This window comes from Lygodium microphyllum, chromosome 3 (genome assembly GCF_053477565.2).
Source record: "Lygodium microphyllum isolate KBCC chromosome 3, Lygodium_microphyllum_v1.1.10, whole genome shotgun sequence".
Classification (NCBI taxonomy): Eukaryota; Viridiplantae; Streptophyta; class Polypodiopsida; order Schizaeales; family Lygodiaceae; genus Lygodium; species Lygodium microphyllum.
The window spans coordinates 169,019,604-169,039,714 of record NC_141137.1 but is presented as its reverse complement, the minus strand read 5'-3'; positions in this window follow the sequence as shown (position 1 = coordinate 169,039,714).

The following is a 20,111-nucleotide window of genomic DNA, read 5'->3' as shown; positions in this document are numbered from 1 at the left end:
TCGATTTGAGCAGCTGTGATTTGAGGGCCATGTTATGCAATGTTGCATTTCGTGATTGCATCAAGTCACCTTTGCATAAGTCCTCAAGCACCACCTATCACCGCTAGCCACCACAATTGTACCATTTCATGCTCATGGTCAACTTAATGCCCTGAGCCCCACCACAAAGTTGATTGTCACAAGCTCCACTTCACACCATCTTTGAGTCATAACCTCTTGTGGCAAGAGAACTACCACCCCCATGATCACTGTCACCACCATCCTCTAGAAGCATAAATACCGCTAGCATCATCTTGGGTTCTTCCACCCACATGCACCTCTTCGCTTGTTGGGGTAAAAGGCCCTTGGGCATGCCCATGTACAGTGACCACCCATATTCTTTGTTCATATATATATGAAAGTGCAATAAGGCTGTCATAACATTGTTGACAACACCTACATTATGTGTGCTCTTCTCTTTTGCATCTCTTGCATTCCTTTCAACTGGTATCAGAGCCACTACTTCACGAGCTCTTCCCGGCATCTACATGAGGTATGAGATCTTGTTCTCTCTTATTCATTTCAGTCCACATAGGTACAATAGGGTTTGCAGGTTGGGGCAACCATTGATGAGCTTCCCCCTTGAAGCTTGAAGCTTCCCCCCTTAAACTTGGCTTGTTGAGGCTTGGTTTGGAGGCTTCTATTGGCTTCCTTGAGCCCCCTTGTGGCTCCCTTGAGCTCCCCCTTCATCAAAAACGTGATCAGCCCCCTCCCTACAGTTTGTGCCAGTTTTTGGCACTTAAAAGCAGCTCGTGATCCTCTTCCTTCAGCTCCCCTCCTTGTTGGCACTCTTTGGCACTTCAAAATGGCTTCATGAGAGCCCTCAGCACTTGGCATTTGATCTTGGCACTTAGCATTTGACTTGGCATTGATGTGTGGGTTGATTTACTTTAGTCTAGGACTATTCACATATAGTTTATAGCAGTGCTACATTAGCATTTTATGTTTGGGCCACATTGGCATTGACATTGGTCGCCCGGTCCCGAATGCTCCTTGAATGATGTGGAAATGTATGCCTATCATGTGAGATGGTTTTGGAGCTAATCTTGCTCAGCCATTGACTACTTTACATAGTCCATAGGTAGCCCAAAACAGGGCATCCCCCTGTCATTACATTTTATGCCCATGCTACATGGTCATTTGATGCCCGATTATGCTCGATTGTTGCCTACATGTCTGGGAATGTATGTCTATGAGTTGGCACTTGATTTGAGCTTGGTTTGAGCATTATTTTACTCAGTTTTGGACTGTTATTTGCTGCTGGAAAGTTTAGGGCTGGAGCTATTTATGCTACAATTGGGTTATGCCTATTGGTCACGGGGCGCTCCCGGCTACTCGGTATGATGTAATGATGTATTTGGACTATGCCACATGTCTTGTTTATGCTCCAGAATGCTTTTGAGCTGAGATTAGAGCTCAATTTGGGTTTGACTATCACTTTTTTGCAGCTAGCATTTCATTTATGACATGTTTTATGCCTAGGCTACCTAGTACGGGTTATGATGTCTTGGTGAATGCTTTATGCTTTGGCTGTGGATGGCAATTGTTTGAGCTCGTCTGGACATTCATTTGAGTATTTCCTTGAGCAGTTGGACATTGACTTGGGTTTTTCCTTTATGACTTGGATTTTTCCGTACAACCTTGGATGCTATATGGGATTTGATGCTCTGATTATGGATCTTGGCTATTACTTGGATGCACTTACAGGTATTGAGCAGTGAACTACTCCCTTGTTTTGGCAGTTGCCTATTGAGCTGTGATTTCTCGTTTGCATTTGATATGCAGCATCCTTTTTTATCAGTGGACTTGGATAGTGCTTGGGATTTATAGTTATGGCCATCCTACTTCTCTATTGTATGGCACCTATGCTATTTGGGCTCCTATTGCTCGTGTATGTCAGGGAGTAGTTGATCTTTATGGCCACCCGTATATGCACATGGTCTGCTGCTATGTATTTTACAGAGCCTCTTACTTGGATACTTTTACACAGATATTTGGGCTTTTATTGAAGCTTGATTCTTGCAGGTTTATTTGCCACCTACCGTTCTTGGCTAGACATGTATGTCATTACATGGTATGAGACACTGCAAAGTTATGTATACTCCTATGTTTCGGGGATGCTTATGTATTTATGGATCGAGGGATGCTTATGATTTTATGGCTGCGAGCTACAATGGTTGGATATGTCATGCTTTTGTCTGCTAGGCTTGTTCGTGTAGGAGCTTTTGCATATGTGGTTGATGCCTTTGTGTTCTCCACTTCTGGTTTGGATGAGTCCCCTTTGTAGTATGCTATGACAACTTCTAGCTCTTCTAGTCATGCAGAAAGTCCTCTTGATGAGCCTGTTCTCTCTGATGAGAGTTCCCCTAATTCTTTGAGCTCCTTGGATGCATTGGAAAGCGCTACTCATGCTATTACAGAGCAGTTGTCCTCTTCTATAGGTTTTGCAAGTTCTGTTTGCTTTAATTGTGGAAAGATAGGGCATGTGAAGCGTAAATGCTTCAAGTGTATTAGAGAGTGTTGAGATATTGAGCTCCACTCGTGATATGCTAGGGTGACCGTTGTGCATTTATGTCATCGACGTGTCAATTTGCAGATGCGGTTGGTACACCACCCATGAATAATAGCTACATGACAGCTATCCTTATCTACTCTAGTTCATGGCTCAGTTAGTATGACATCTTAGTTAGTTGAGTTTGGTTTGAGACCTATATATAGGGTTCTTCTATTTCTTTGTATGAGAGTTCTTTTGGCTTACACAACTAAGAAGAGGAAAACTGTTTTTCAGCCTCCACCCTTGTGTGTATTCCCCCATTGTGCAAGCAAGAAAGCTACAAGTGAGACTCCTTCCTTCTCTCCCACAATCTTGACATGGTATCATAGCCTTGTTCGTGGTAAGAAGCTCAAGAAAGCAAGCCAAGCTTGTGGTGTTCTGGTAAGAGGAGCAGTGTTGCTTTCATTTTCTGTTTTGGGAGTAGATCTTTGTAGGTAGCACAGCCAGAAATTGTAAGAGTGCATTGTCTCAGGTTGAGACGCCCTTCACGGTGAAGCAAGAGGGCAGTATATGCATTTCGGGGCCTGTTTTGGAGGCGGAACATTTCTGCATGCACTCAGGAAAAGGCCCAGTTTTATGCTGTGCGACCACTGTTCTACAGGTCGGTGAAAAGTTACTGTAGAAATTGCATCGTATGCTTGTGTGCAGAGACATTGGGAATTATAGAATCATCCTTGTTGCCTGTTGATGCAAAATCATCACTAGGAAGTGATTGTGTGGTCAAATACCACTTTCATAAGTTTTGCAGATTAGCACTTGTGAGGCTAAAGCTGTGTTCTTTGCAATGACAGAATTTTTTTGCAATGTTCTGTAATGGCGTCTGATTCTCTCTCACAGATTGTCACTGAAAAGCTTGACAAGAATGACTTCCAAGCATGGAAGTTTAGAATGACGAATTTCCTTATGGGAAAAGGATATTGGGAATTTGTTGCAGGAAATGAAGAAGAACCAGTTCTTCCTGATGTTCCCAATCAACAGCAAATGCAGGCATTTAAAGCATGGCATGAGAGAGCCAGGAAAGTTATGTACTGGCTGTCTATCAGCATTTCAGACTCTATGATTGTGCATATTCAAGATGCAAGTACGCCAAAGGAGGCATGGGATACTTTGTCAAAAATGTATAGCACAAATACGCAAGCCAGGAAAATGCAGCTCAAGCAAGAGTTGCATAATGTGCAAAGAGAAAATATGAACATCAATGACTACCACATGAAGGTGAAGAAGATTGCAGATGCACTTGCTTCCATTAGGTCGCCAATGGAAGATGATGATTTAGTTTCAGTGACCTTGAATGGTCTAGGAAAGGATTATGCACAGTTTCGAACATCCATTTCCGTCCGTGAAAGATTTCCTGATTTTGAGGAGTTGATTGCTCTTCTAATTTCTGAGGAGCAGAGAAATGGTGGTGCATCTTCTTTAGGAGGAACTTCAAAAGAAGCTGTCTTATACTCAAATGCTGGAAGAGGTAGAGGCAGAGGTAGAGGAGACCGTGGTAGAAATCAGAATATGCAGCAAACTCAAGAAAACCAGTCCTATGGAGGAGGACGTGGTAACCCTAGAGGCAGGGGGAGCCAAAGAGGTTGTGGTGGATGGCAAAGAGGCCAAAATGCAAACAGTAATGTTGAATGCTACTACTGTGGTAAAATGGGTCATATGGCTAAAGATTGCTATAAAAAGCAGAATGACATCATGAATGGAAAACTGCAACAAGGGAATTATGCATCTTCTAGTAGACAGGGTGATGACAGAAATGAGCATTTGTTTATGGTGCAACACATGAACAATTCTGTGACAAGTACAGAAGAAAGCAAAGATGTACGGTATGTTGACTCAGGTGCATCCAACCACATGACAGGTCATGCAGAATGGATGGAGGATGCAAGGAAAATGGAAAAACTAGGATTTGTGGAGACTGGTGATGATACTGCACATCCTATTGTGCAGATTGGAAAAATTCCTTTGTCTATGCAGGATGGGAAAAAGAAATACATGTCCGATGTATTTCATGTCCCGAATATCACCAAGAATTTGGTCTCTGTTGGTCAAATGGTTGAGCAGGGCTTGCAAGTCATATTTAATCCTCATGGATGCTTTGTTGAGGATATGAAAAATAAAGGTCGCTTGATAGCAAAAGGAAAGAAGAAGGGCAGAATGTTTACGTTGGATGCAGACATGTCTGAATTGAGTGCAGCAATGTTTGCACATGGGACCGGTGTAGTTGCAGATATTGATATTTGGCATAAACGCATTAGTCATGTTAATGTACAACGACTTAAATCAATGCAGGCCCAAAATATTGTTGCAGGATTGCCTAAATTCAGGGTTGTAGAAATGCATAAGATATGTGAAGCTTGCCAATTTGGAAAATAGGCAAGGAAACCATTTCCTAGACATGTTCAAGAGAGTGAGAAGCCATTGGAATTAATCCACTCTGATGTGTGGACTACTAAAGCTGTATCTCTAGGAGGCTGTCATTATTTTGTCACTTTTATTGATGACTATAGCAGAAAATTTTGGGTGTATTTTATGAAAAAGAAAAGTGAAGTTTTTGGGCATTTCAAAACTCTTAAAGCTATGGTTGAAAAAGAAATAGGCCTGCAAATAAAATGCCTAAGGTTAGATGGAGGGGGAGAGTACCTCTCAAATGAGTTTGCAAGGTTCTTGCAGGAGCATGGCATAAAGCAGTAATATTCATGTAGTCATACCCCACAACAAAATGGAATTGCAGAAAGGAAAAACAGGCATATTGGAGAGGTATCTCGTGCCATGGTCAATGAAAAAGACTTGCCAGATTTTTACTGGGCTGAAGCAGTTGCTACAGCGGTCTACATAATGAACATGACTCCCACTGCATCAATACATGGGATGACTCTAGAGGAGAGGTATACTGGTAGGAAACCAAATATTTCTCATTTGAAGATTTTTGGTTGCATTGTCTATGTTCATGTGCCAGATGAGTTGGGATCCAAGTTGTATCCAAAAGCTGAGAAGTGCATCTTTATTGGTTACTCTTTGCAAGCAGAAAGGGTATAGATGCTATAACCCTTCTACTCGTAAGTTTACAGTGAGCAGAGATGTTGTTTTTGATGAGATGAGTAGCTGGTATAAACCAGTAAATGTGATTGATGATGTAGATACACAAAATGGTAATGCTGCACAGAATTCACAGCAGCAGTCACAAAATATTAGTGGACCTGGAGCGTCCTCTAGCAGTGGTTCACATTCTTCGCCATGGACAAGCAAATTAAGATCAGGAGAATCTTCTCAAAGCAATGCAGATAGTGGTATGCAGGTTTCACGAAAAGAAAAAGAGAAGGTAGATCAGCCCATGTTTGATGTGAATGCAAGTCACTCTTATGTGGATGGTGAATCTAGTGGCTCAGAACAGAGCATTGATGATGAGTTGGGTATTCCTTCTATTGTTACACTTGGAGTAAGGAAGACCAGGGATGTTTTGAGAGCACCTGGGAGTGAACCTACTTTGCACAGGTCTATCAGAGCTAGGTATCCTATGGATAGGCTGAAATATGATGGATTTACAGCCATTCACTATGCCTATATGGTCAAAGTGATACAGGAACCAGAACCCACTTCTTTTGAGCAAGCCATGGGAAAAGAAAAATGGGAGAAAGCCATGGATGAAGAAATGGATGCCTTGGAAGCAAATGTGTGGAAGCTTTCACTCAACCGCCAAGACCCTCGGAACGCTTATTGATTCAAGCGTTCCAAGCCGAGCACTAATGGCTACCTCTCACATAGCCGACGCGCCATCCATATCTACGGGTGTAGTGAGCTTACCTCTGTGCCGTTCGAGTTACCTCCTCTCCTACGCACTCCGGTAGCTCCACGATCCAAGTGCAAGCTTCAAGCAAGCTCCATCCTGAAGCTCCACGCTCCAAGCTCCATTGCCACGAGCAAGACAAGAGAAGAGAAGAGAAGAGAAGAAGAGAGGAGAAGATGGAGAGCTTCTCCTCCTCGGTCCCTCACCCTCACACACTCACACACTCACTCCCTCACACTCTCATTCTCCCTCTCTCAAGCACAAGCTCAAGCAAGCAAGAACAAGAATAAGAAGAAGAAGAAGAGGAGAGCTACTTTTGGCCACACACAAGAATGAGCTTCTCATTCACTTTTCAACTTTATATACAAAACCCTAAATCCCTTTTGGGCGGTCATCCCCTTTTCCCCTTTTTACATGGCCGGCCGTAGCCTAAGCCCTTTTTCCCATTGTCCTTCTATCTTCCTAGCTTCCTTTCCACCGCCCGTCTACATTTACAAATTGCACAGGTGAGAGCCCGGCGCTCTTTTACAAGATTTCAGGGTGCGCCTTTTTATTTTAAAATGCATCTTTCCCCTTTTGCCTTTGCTTTGGACTTTTAAGGTTGCCCTTGCGCTTTTGGCCTTTTCTCATTTTCTTTCTTCAATCGGGCTACCTTTTTCCGCCTTTGCGCTGCGTCTTTTCCACTTCCTTTTGCTTTCTTCGTGTTGGGCTTTCTTCGTGTTGGGGTTAACATTACCCCCCTCCTAGACGAGTGCCAGTCCCATGGCACTCACCGTCGTAGGTAGCAGGCTGTAGCATGCATCAAAGACGTGGGTGACAAGGATGCCTGTGGTTTCCGTGGAGGAGTGTTGGTGGTTGTGTGGCAGAAGGTCCTGGGGGCCTGTTGGTGGCCAAGGTGGCTGGTGGAAGGTTGTTGGAGTTGGTGGTAGGGCTATGCTATGTTGGGGATTGCATTAATGGCCAGTACGAGTGTTGGTTTGTTGGGTATTCTGCACATGACGATTCCTTGCGGGCTTGTTGGATGGTAAGGGACAAGCATTCAAAGTTGAGTGTTGATAAGGAGCGATTGGAATTTCATTGGAGGCTTCAATACCTGCAAGTTGAAAACCTTGTCAAGATTGTGGGAGAGAAGGAAGGAGTCTCGCTTGAAGCTTTCTTGCTTGCACAATGGGGGAAGACACACAAGGGTGGAGGCTGAAAAACAGTTTTCCTCTTCTTAGTTGTGTAAGCCAAAAGAACACAAGTACAAAGAAATAGAAGAACCCTATGTATGGGTCTCAAACCAAACTCAACTAACTAAGGTGGCATACTAACTGAGCCACGAACTAGAGTAGATAAGGATAGCTATCATGTAGCTATTATTCATCGGCGGTGTACCAACCGCGTCTGCAACTGACAAGTCGGTGACATAAGTACTCAACGGTCACCCTGGTGTATCACGAGTGGAGCTCAATATCTCAACACTCCCCCTCGAGCTCAATCCCAATTCCTGCACACCAAGCAGGTCTCTGAACTTGCGCAGCTTCTCTGCGCCCAATGCCTTCGTGAATATGTCAGCTACCTGATCCTCTGTGCTGACATAAACTAGATCAATAAGACCTAGTAAAACCCTCTCTCGCACATAGTGATAATGCACCTCAATGTGCTTTGTTCTAGCATGATAGACTGGGTTATTTGCCAAGTGTATACTACTCATGTTGTCACAATAAATGACAACTGGCCCATCTGTAGACTGATGCATATCATAAAGTAGCTTATGCAACCAAGCTACCTCACATGCAGCCATTGCTGCACCCCTGTACTCAGCCTCTGTGCTCGACAAGGCAACTGTAGGCTGTTTCTTGCTGCTCCAAGTGACTGCAGCACTCCCAAAAGAGAACACATATCCACTGGTAGATCGTCTATCAGAAATACTACCAGCCCAATCAGCATCAGTGTATCCATGCAACTGTATCTGAACCCCAGTCTCATAAAATAGTCCATACTGCAATGTGGACTTCACATACCTGAGTATGCGTCTAGCCGCATCCAAATGTGGTTTCCTTGGAGCCTGCATAAACTGACTTACCAATCCAACAGCATAGCTCAAATCTGGCCTGGTAATAGTCATATAAATCAAACTTCCTACTATGCGTCTGTACATAGTAGGGTCTTCTAGAAGCTCACCTGCATCTGTGCTCAGCTTCACATTTTGCTCCAAAGGAACTGAAATAGGCTTACAGCCTGTCATCCCATATTTGGATAGCATGTCCAATCCATACTGCCTCTGCAAGAGCTGTATCCCACTTGGTGATCTAATCACCTCAATGCCCAAGAAATAACGCAGCTCTCCCAAATCCTTCATCTCAAACTTCTGCTTCAATAGCATTTTCACATGAAGGATATCTTCATCACTGTCACCTGTCATAATCAAATCATCAACATAAATGACAAGTAGCATAATACCTTTCTCTGTTTTTCTCACATAAAGTGAGAAATCTGCCTTGGAAATCTGAAAGCCAATAGTGACAAGATACTGTCCTATCTTGTCAGACCATGCTCTAGGTGCTTGCTTCAAGCCATACAAGGCTTTCTTCAACCTGCAAACAAACTCAGGATGAACATCATGCACATAACCTGGTGGCTGCTCCATATAGACCTCTTCTTGCAAGCCACCATGCAAGAAGGCATTCTTTACATCCATCTGATGTAAAGACCATTCCTTTGATGCAGCCATAGCAATGACTGCTCTTACGGTTGCCATCCTTGCAACCGGACTGAATGTTTCTTCATAGTCAATGCCATATGTTTGTGCATATCCCTTGACTACTAATCTTGCCTTGTATCTATTCACAGAACCATCTGCATTGTGCTTCACCTTATAAACCCACTTACAGCCAATTGCATTCTTATCTTTAGGCAAAGGTACTAACTCCCATGTAGCATTTGCTTCTAAGGCATCCATTTCTTCATCCATGGCTTTCTCCCATTTTTCTTTTCCCATGGCTTGCTCAAAAGAAGTGGGTTCTGGTTCCTGTATCACCTTGACCATATATGCATAGTGAATGGCTGTAAATCCATCATATTTCAGCCTATCCACAGGATACCTAACTCTGGTAGACCTGCGCAAAGTGGGTTCACTCCCAGGTGCTCTCAAAACATCCCTGGTCTTCCTTACTCCAGGTGTAACAATAGAAGGAATACCCAACTCATCATCAATGCTCTGTTCTGAGCCACTGGATTCACCATCCACATAAGAGTGACCTGCATTCACATCAAACATGGGCTGATCAACCTTCTCTTTTCCTTTTCGTGATACCTGCATACCACTATCTACATTGCTTTGAGAAGAATCTCCTGATCTCAATCTGCCTGTCCATGGCGAAGAATGTGAACCACTGCTAGAGGACGCTCCAGGTCCACTAATATTTTGTGACTGCTGCTGTGAATTCTGTGCAGCATTACCATTTTGTGCATCTACATCATCAATCACATTTACTGGTTTATACCAGCTACTCATCTCATCAAAAACAACATCTCTGCTCACTGTAAACTTACGAGTAGAAGGGTTATAGCATCTATACCCTTTTTGCTGCAGAGAGTAACCAATAAAGATGCACTTCTCAGCTTTTGGATCCAACTTGGATCTCAACTCATCTGGCACATGTACATATGCAATGCAACCAAAAATTTTCAAATGAGAAATATCTGGTTTCCTACCAATATACCTCTCCTCTGGAGTCATTCCATGTATTGCTGCAGTGGGAGTCCTGTTCATTATGTAGACTGCTGTAGCAACTGCTTCAGCCCAATAAAAATCTGGCAGGTCTTTTTCATTGAGCATGGCACGAGACACCTCTCCAATATGTCTGTTTTTCCTTTCTGCAATTCCATTTTGCTGTGGGGTATGACTGCATGAATATTGCTGCTTTATGCCATGCTCCTGCAGGAACCTTGCAAACTCATTTGAGAGGTACTCTCCCCCTCCATCTGACCTTAGGCATTTCATCTGCAGACCTGTTTCTTTTTCAACCATAGCTTTAAGAGTTTTGAAATGCCCAAAAACTTCACTTTTCTTTTTCATAAAATACACCCAAACTTTTCTGCTATAGTCATCAATAAAACTGACAAAATAATGACAGCCTCCAAGAGATGCAGCTTTAGTTGTCCACACATCAGAGTGGATTAATTCCAATGGCTTCTCACTCTCTTGAACATGTCTAGGAAATGGTTTCCTTGCCTGTTTTCCAAACTGACAGGCTTCACATACCTTATGCATTTCTGCAACCTTGAATTTTGGCAATCCTGCAACAATATTTTGGGCCTGCATTGATTTAAGTCGCTGTACATTAACATGACCAATGCGTTTATGCCAGATATCAATATCTGCAACTACACCGGTCCCATGTGCAAACATTACTGCACTCAATTCAGACATGTCTGCATCCAATGTAAACATTCTGCCCTTCTTCTTTCCTTTTGCTATCAAGCGACCTTTATTTTTCATATCCTCAACAAAGCATCCATGAGGATTAAATCTGACCTGCAAGCCCTGTTCAACCATTTGACCAACAGAAACCAGATTCTTGGTGATATTCGGGACATGAAATACATCGGACAGGTATTTCTTTTTCCCATCCTGCATAGACAATGGAATTTTTCCAATCTGCACAATAGGATGTGCAGTATCATCACCAGTCTCCACAAATCCTGGTTTTTCCATTTTCCTTGCATCCTCCATCCATTCTGCATGACCTGTCATGTGGTTTGATGCACCTGAGTCAACATACCATACATCATTGCTTTCTTCTGCACTTGTCACAGAATTGTTCATGTGCTGCAGCATGAACAAATGCTCATTTCTGTCATCACCCTGTCTGCTAGAAGATGCATAATTCCCTTGTTGCAGTTTTCCATTCATGATGTCATTCTACTTTTTATAGCAGTCTTTAGCCATATGACCCATTTTACCACAGTAGTAGCATTCAACATTACTGTTTGCATTTTGGCCTCTTTGCCATCCACCACGACCTCTTTGGCTCCCCCTGCCTCTAGAGTTACCACGTCCTCCTCCATAGGACTGGTTTTCTTGAGTTTGCTGCATATTCTGATTTCTACCACGGCCTCCAAATCGGCCTCCTCTACCTCTGCCTCTACCTCTTCCAGCATTTGAGTAGAAGACAGCTTCTTTTGAAGTTCCTCCTGAAGAAGATGCACCACCATTTCTCTGTTCCTCAGAAATTAGAAGAGCAATCAACTCCTCAAAATCAGGAAATCTTTCACGAACTGAAATGGATGTCCGAAACTGTGCATAATCCTTTCCTAGACCATTCAAGGTCACAGAAACTAAATCATCATCTTCCACTGGCGATCCAATGGAAGCAAGTGCATCTGCAATCTTCTTCACCTTCATGTGGTAGTCATTGATGCTCATATTTTCTCTTTGCACATTGTGCAACTCTTGCTTGAGCTGCATTTTCCTGGCTTGCGTATTTGTGCTATACATCTTTGACAGAGTATCCCATGCCTCCTTTGGCGTACTTGCATCCTGAATATGCACAATCATAGAGTCTGAAATGCTGATAGACAGCCAGTACATAACTTTCCTGGCTCTCTCATGCCATGCTTTGAATGCCTGCATTTGCTGTTGATTGGGAACATCAGGAAGAACTGGTTCTTCTTCATTTCCTGCAACAAATTCCCAATATCCTTTTCCCATAAGGAAATTCGTCATTCTAAACTTCCATGCCTGGAAGTTGTTCTTGTCAAGCTTTTCAGTGACAATCTGTGAAAGAGAATCAGACGCCATTACAGAATACTGCAAGAAATTCTGTCACTGCAAAAAACACAGCTTCACCCTCACAAGGGCAAATCTGCAAAACTGGCGAAAGTGGTATTTGACCACACAGTCACTTCCTAGTGACGATTTTGCATAAACAGGAACCAAGGATGATTATGAAACTCCCAATGTCTCTGCGCACAAGCATACGATGCAATTTCTACAGTAACTTTTCACCGACCTGTAGAACAGTGGCTGCACAGCATAAAACTGAGCCTTTTCCTGAGTGCATGCAGAAAACTTCCGTCTGCAAAACAGGCCCCGAAATGGCCTCAAATAAAAAAAACAAGGTCACCGCGAAGGGCGTCTCAACCGCGAAGGGCGTCTCAACCTGAGACAATGCACTCCTTCACTTTCCGGCTATGCTACCTGCAGAGATCTGCTCCCAAAACAGAAAATGAAAGCAACAGTGCTCCTCTTACCAGAACACCGCGAGCTTGGCTTGCTTTCTTGAGCTCCTTACCACGAACAAGGCTCTGATACCATGTCAAGATTGTGGGAGAGAAGGAAGGAGTCTCGCTTGAAGCTTTCTTGCTTGCACAATGGGGGAAGACACACAAGGGTGGAGGCTGAAAAACAGTTTTCCTCTTCTTAGTTGTGTAAGCCAAAAGAACACAAGTACAAAGAAATAGAAGAACCCTATGTATGGGTCTCAAACCAAACTCAACTAACTAAGGTGGCATACTAACTGAGCCACGAACTAGAGTAGATAAGGATAGCTATCATGTAGCTATTATTCATCGGCGGTGTACCAACCGCGTCTGCAACTGACAAGTCGGTGACATAAGTACTCAACGGTCACCCTGGCGTATCACGAGTGGAGCTCGATATCTCAACAAACCTCTCGTGTGATCTCTCCCTAAGGGGTAGTGCTAGTCTTCTTATCGTGCACAAGACATATTTGATTTGTTTGGGAGACAGGTCGAACTCTAAGCAGGCTGAGAGTATTGTCCTGTACTTGAGGACCCAAACTGTGGATATACTTCGGTGCAAATATTATGTGAGTGCTCGTGCATACTTAGATACATTACATAGTTAGAAGACCGTGGGCTAGTTTCTCATAACAATGCATGGATGAGGCAAAGTTGTCCACGTGGAGAAGGAGTACGTGTGAAGGTATATAAGACATCCTTTGCATTGCGACCGATGTAGCATAATGGAATATAAGGACACCGCACTTTCAGTAGCTGGAAAATATTGGACTTGCTTGATGAGTACGGTGTACGTTTCATGGCCAATCATGCGGTGCGTATCACACTGATTGCAATGGTACTAAGGTAGAGTGCAAAAGAAAATGGTGCAAGTGGGTCAGGGTGACAGGTCTAACCCTAGGCGAGACAAGCTCCCCAAGTATGTCCTACCCTTGATGTGCCCTGAACAATTGTGGGTGAGTGTGAGGGGCTAGGGGACTAGGGAGGAAGCCGGTCGACCAAGGTCACCCGACGTACCTAATTTGAGGACCCCTAGGTGTTGTGCTGTGATTGTGGGTGCTTCTTATTTTTCCATTAATTTCTTTTTCTTTTTCTTTTTTCTTTTCTTTTCTTTTCTTTTCTTTTATTTTTTTTCATTCTTTTTTTTTTTTTTTGCTTGAGTACAACCATTACAATATGTTGAGGCTATCAGCCTTTCAATGGGTTGGAAAATGTCAAGCTTCGAAGGCTCAGAAAATGAATAGTACAATGATGATGGTGCCCTAGCCTCGTTGTTAGAGAAGTAGTTGGTGAAAGGGGAAGATACACTTGAGATATTGCAACCCTCCTTGCGGCGCATGCGATGTTGATACAATTGAGGTAACAACTGCCGTGAGTCAACTATAGAGCCTGACCCAGAAAGGGGGCGTGTCCCATGAATGTGCTTTGGACCATGCGATGGGGGTGGTTGGCAAGGGTGCTTTCGGTAGCGTGGCTTTGCCGCGGCTCGTTGTGGAGTTGTGGGTGTTGCAGTGATTTGGGCATTGAGCACTTTCGCACAAGGACCTATATTATCCTGCATCCACTTGTCGCTTCATGAGAGCATATGCATTGTGCATGCCGCAATTATAATAAACCAGTGCAATGCAGGGAGACATCACTTATTTGAATTTTATGGTGTTGACTAGACATTTATCACCTGCGCTTGATTAGCTTTTTCTTTTGCTAAAGACGTAGCATATATTAAACGCAGATATAATAACTTCATCCAAGTCTGGAACATGTCAACACTTAACAAGTCGGGAACACTTAACCATTAAAAACCAAAAGTCCTGGCCAGTTATCATTTGATAAGCCCTTTATGCATTATGGGCTACTTGATTTGTACGAGGCGGGGCGAGTCTGGATGGCCGAGTGATTGGGGCTCTGTTGTTGGTGTGGGGCTCCCGTGGGGGCGAGCAGGGAACATGTCGGCCGGGATATGAATGGTGTAATCCCGGCTCACTACCGTCTCCAGAATTTCTTTAAATAGTTCATTAAATTCTTCTTTTTCCCAAGCTGCCCTTTCTGCCTTTGAGCGTCTGGGGCCCGAGCAGGAGCTGGGAGTGCGCACCACTAGTGCTGCCACCTATTGCGCGTTTCGAGTCTCGACTTTCTTGACTCGAGGATTCTTTGGCCTTCGCCCTGGGCAATGTCGCTTAGGGCCTCGCTTCTTGGCATACCTCTTGATGGTGGGCACATAGCGCTCCGGTGGAGGGGCGCGTGCCACATGCTCTCGCCTTCTGTGAAGAGCATCTTTGCAAGCCAACTCTTCATGATTCTCCATGCGTTCCGCCAAAAAAGGAAATCTGCCAGACGCACTCCAAAGGTTAGACCTTGATACAAGATACAACTGTTTGTATGAAAGGGATTTTAGTGTGGTTTATCAAGCGCATGTGACAAGAAGGGGAGGGGTGAGGCATGCAGTGTTTTGTCGTAACGGGATGGCCCCCATGATGATGTTCGTTTTGCCTCCAGCCATTAGCCAATATTGGATTTTGCTAAGTTGTGTGGACTGGTTGTCATGGAGTGGGATAGGGCACATCCTCGGAAGGATAGACCAAAAAGGGAAAAATGTGTATAGAAAGGGGCTGCACCCTGTCTACACCATCAGTGTTGTTGGTCAAGGCTTCCTTTGGCAGTAACGTGGGTTGCATGCCCTTCACTTGGAGGTGGGAATGGTCACACGACTTTTAAATGTGTGATGAGAAGAGGACTTGAGGAGGTTAGCTTGTTAGAACCAACTCTTCTCCCTGCGCTTGACTATGATTACTTGTGTGTGTTGATATTGTTTATACAAGGTGACACAAGAATCAGTGTTTATTTATATACATATCTATGAATCCATGTCACATCACGAGGATAAGAACCAAGTGTAGAATGCGAGGTTGTACCAGAGCATGGCACACGCATCTAGTATTCGTGGCAGCTGACTTAATACTGATAGATATTTTGCCACGTCGAGTAGTGCGGAACCTTGGCCGAGTCTACTGGTAATATGTAACTCCTCTTCGGTGAGAACCTTATCAATCAAAGGGCCCAGTAGCCTAGTCCCAGCTAAGTCCGTACCCCGAATGTCAGTGAGCACTCGAAGGGAAGTTGGTGCCACGTAGGTTGGGTCTCTTTGAGACCGCCATTTGGCCAACCTCTCTTCTGAGACCGTCATGATCTAAGCCCCTAGTTCGGCCATTACGACGCGGCTTTCGCACCAATGCCGCTCAAATTAACTCTGGCCTGCTGACAGTCGCTTTAGTAGCTCTAGGTCCACGAGATTCAGTCGGCAGAGCACTTCATTGAACGTGACGGTTAAGCATAGTTCATCAGCCTCCTCGTCAGGGATGAGTCGCATTTGTTCATGCAGGAGCCTGTCGTAGTGCCCGTTAAGATGTTCTTGTTCTTCCCATGATAGAGGAAAGGTCAAGTACTCTCCAAGCTTCTCCTTGGGGATCGTGCCCACGTCCGCAAGGACGTAGACACGTGCGACCACTTTGAGCTTAGCCTCCAACTCAGTTAAGCATTCTGCGACATTTCTATGTTCAGCGAGGGCTTGCTCGGTTGCTATCTCATGCAAAGTTCTAAGAGTTTCCTTAGGCTTTAGCATGGCTGGGGGCTCAGGCCTAGATGAGCAAGATTGGTCAACGCTAGGATTCCTTGTACTCTTGGGGTTCTCACATTTCTCCTGAGGTTTTGTTGTTATTTCGTCATGGTTCTTCTCGAATGTGACTGGTATAGATTTGTCACCCTATTGTGACAGCGTTGTATCCACTCTTGATTGATCAATATGAGCTCTATTGTCAGTGGATAGAGTATTGCAAGCAACTGTCGATGGTAACGGTTGCTTTGGTTTCTCAGAACACACGGATGTGTCTGGGGTTTCACCGCTATTAGGAGAGGCATCAGTGGGTTCATTGGTGGGTGGACTCGATGCTTTATTCATCAGCTCTCCAGTGCCCTTCATCTCAATGTTCTTGGGGTCCACACCCACCTGCATCTGTTGTTGTTTTCTCTGCTTTCTCCTCTTTTTCTTGGTCAATGAAGGTGCCTCTCTCAGCAACTCAGGACCCTGGGCTATATTGACCGTTGATGTGCTTGGTCGGGCTTTAGCATTTCCCTTCTCTAGTGTGTCCTTATGGGACATAGCCGTGGTTTGCTGAATAGCCTTGCCCGGTTGTGAGGGCACAACTGCCGCCCTTTTCGGAGAGTCTAGCTTTTCAACCAACTCCCTTGCGTTTGACTCCTCCGTCCTAGGCTTTAGGCACTTTGAAAGTGCTGGAGTTGCCGAGGGATTTGGTTGTGACACCTCCTCCACAGGTGAACTTCTAAGGACACGTCCCACAAGGGGCATTGTCACGGCCAAGGGCTGTGATTGCTGTGATCCCTGATTGGAAGTAGTAGCAGCTAGTTTAGTGGGCTGGCTACCCTTGGTGGATTGTGGTGTCAAGTCCCTAGGGCGATTAGAAGTGGTTGTGTCTTTTGCTGGCCTTTGAGCACTCATTTGTGTAGATCGAACATGAGCTGATCTAGTCGCATTAGGTTGCTCATGCATATCCTTGGGTCGAGAGCTACAGATGGCATCACGTCCCACTTCTTTGCTGATTGGAAGCTTGGATGGAGATAGAGTTTGGAATTGAGCAGTCGCCCTTGACAACTACTGTAGTGCTTCCTCTGTCTGTTTGGGAGAAGAGGGCATAGGAGATCTAGGACTCCTAGGTGGATGTGGCACTAGCTGAATGATTTTCTCAAGGCTATTAGATGATTGTGCCTTTTGCTTTGTTGAGCGAATAGCCTTGCCATGAGCAATGTTGTGCCTATGATGTTTGTTCTCCCCTTGGGAAATCAAAGGCTCCTTGGGCACTAATGATTTTTGTACACGCTCAGTGGCTGCATCTGATGTTCGCTTGTCAAGCACACTAGGCTGAGGATCTACTTTTTGTTAGGCCATGTTTGGTTTCTTGATTTCAGTAGTGATGGGCTCAATCACCCCAATATTTTTGGTTTGAAACTTGGCCTTTCGTTTAGTTTTCCTCCTACGCCTCTTTGCTTTGAAAATAGTTTGGGCTTCTGATAGAGGTAGCCTAGCAGGGAGTTTGGGCACCCAAATCCATTGGTTACCTGCGTAGTATCCTTGAGCACGTAGCAACGCTTTGGATATCCATCGGGGTGTTGTGCTGACTCTCCATCGATGCCTCCATCTATAAGGCTTGGGCTTCTTTCGTGGTCTTCTACGATATTTGTGAGTCCAAACCCTGTCCTTGGCCTTGTCTCTTGACCTTCTTGTTTCCGGCATGGCCTCACTCACTGGTTCTCGTTGTTCGACCTGTGCTTGTATCAACTCTTCCAACAAGTCCTTGCCCTCATTTGTAGGCTTGACTGTTATGTCATCACCTTCCTTGCCTTTCCCTTGAGGTTCGATGAGGTCACCCTTGCTAAAGGTTGTGACTATCCTCACACCCGGTAGTGTCAAGTGTATCCTTTGTGCTACATAGTCAGCCTCACACTTGGTCGCCCTTTTGAAGGGTCTTCCTAGGAGGGTTTCCTTCCTACAGCTAGCACTTTTTGGAGGAACATGAAATAGGATAGGCAAGCTTTCCATTTCAATTCTTGCAAGGATTTTGCACTTCCCTATAAGTGCTTGTGGGTGTCCCCCATAAGGGCTAAGAGTTGCACTAGTCAGTGTGAGCTCTGGTTGGCCTAGTAGGGTCCATGTTTCATAGGTCAAGATGTTAAAATCTGTTCCCTCATCAATCAGAGCATCGATAGTATGCTCTCTTTTCGCGGTGAGTTTGACCCTAAGATAAGCAGGTGGTACTATGTCTTCATCTTCCGGGTCTTGGCTTGTAAATTTAAGTCTTCTAATAGATGCCCTTGAGTTCTCGACTGGACGACCAGATGTGGATTCTCCACTACTGTCTTGGATCGTCAATGCAGTGCTATTCAAGGTACATCTCTCGTCAAGAGTGTCCTGTCTAGTCATCTTGGCCTTTGTAGTTTGTTGATGTTGCATTTCGCTCTGACTAGACACAGTGTGAACACAATGTCTTTGTGTTCTTGTGGTGTGGCCTTTTTGCCCTTGATGGCTAGATTGGCCCGTTGAGGTTCTAGGGTCTCTGTTTGTCTCTGTTCGGGTATGGGCTTTTGGCTACTCTTTTGCACGTGAGAATCCATGCTCGTGTAGAGCCATTACTTCACTAGGGTCCAATTTGGAAGACCTGTCACGGCACGTGTTTTCTCTCCAACCTACTCGGGGGAGGTGGGGAGGGGGCAGAGCCCCCTCTGCAGGGGTCTGGGGGGGTAGTCCCCCCTGGCCCGCAGGGTCGTTACGGTAGACGCCATATGCAATTTGGAGGGCCAGTTATAGCCAAATTTTGAACTACGTGCTCTAAATTTTAGCCCGGTTATGGATCTGTGATATGCCTTCAGCTCTACGTAGCCTTAGGGGTCAATTTCGGGGTTTAGATGTATCAGAATTTGTGTTCCAGACACGTGTCCGATTTTGACAGTTTTTGGTCCGACTCTAAGATGTCCGATTTTTAGGAGTCCGATTTTGGGTGGGTCCGATCGGACCAGTGGTCCGATTTTGGTCACGTCCGATTCTAGGAGTCGGATCAAAAAGTGGTCCGATTTTCAAGTGGTCCGATTCTGGGAATCGGATCGGACAGGGTGGTCCGATTCTAGCCTGGTCCGAATCTAAGTTGGTCCGATTCTGGCTGGTCCGAGTTTGGGACTTGGACGGCCTGGTCCGATTATGGACTCTTCCGAGCGTCCGAGTCGGATGGATTGGTCCGAGTGGTCCGAGCCTCAAAATCGGACGGGTTGGTTCGAGTGCCACATGGCACGTCCGATCGGCTGGTCCAATTCTGGGAATCGGATGGTCCGACTCCCGAACTCGAGTGATCCGATTCTGGGAATCGGACCACAACGAGTTGGTCCGAGTGCGTCGGCGGCGGGTGCGATTCCCGCGCGTTTGACCCCTCCTCACTGTCTGGTGCACACAATCACCACAAACTTTTTAAATCTGATCAGGGCACTTGTTGGAAAACATCAGACTCACCTGGAGCAACACGAATCACCGATGCCTAGGAATCGGGGCAGCGCTTCCTCGTCCTGTGAACCAGAAGTTCTCTCTCTCTCTCTCTTACACACACAAGGCAAACCAAGGAAATGAGGTCTGTCCTGGCCTCCCAGGCCTCTTAAGGTCCTTTTCGAGCACTACAGAACCTCACAGCTAGTTCCTTGTCCCTATCTTACCCAGAAACTTGAATCTGGTTCCCTATTTCCTTGTTTTAGCCTGTTATACAGCAACAGAAAACCCCACTGTTTGTCTGTTTTTTTCTTCTTTTTCCTTGTTTTTTCCTACCCTAAATGCATCCAAATCACAAAATAAATATCTACACTACTCCATTCCACAACATAAATCACAGAAAGCAAAAAACCTACTTGCCAAGGAGATCGAATACCATCTTCAACCCC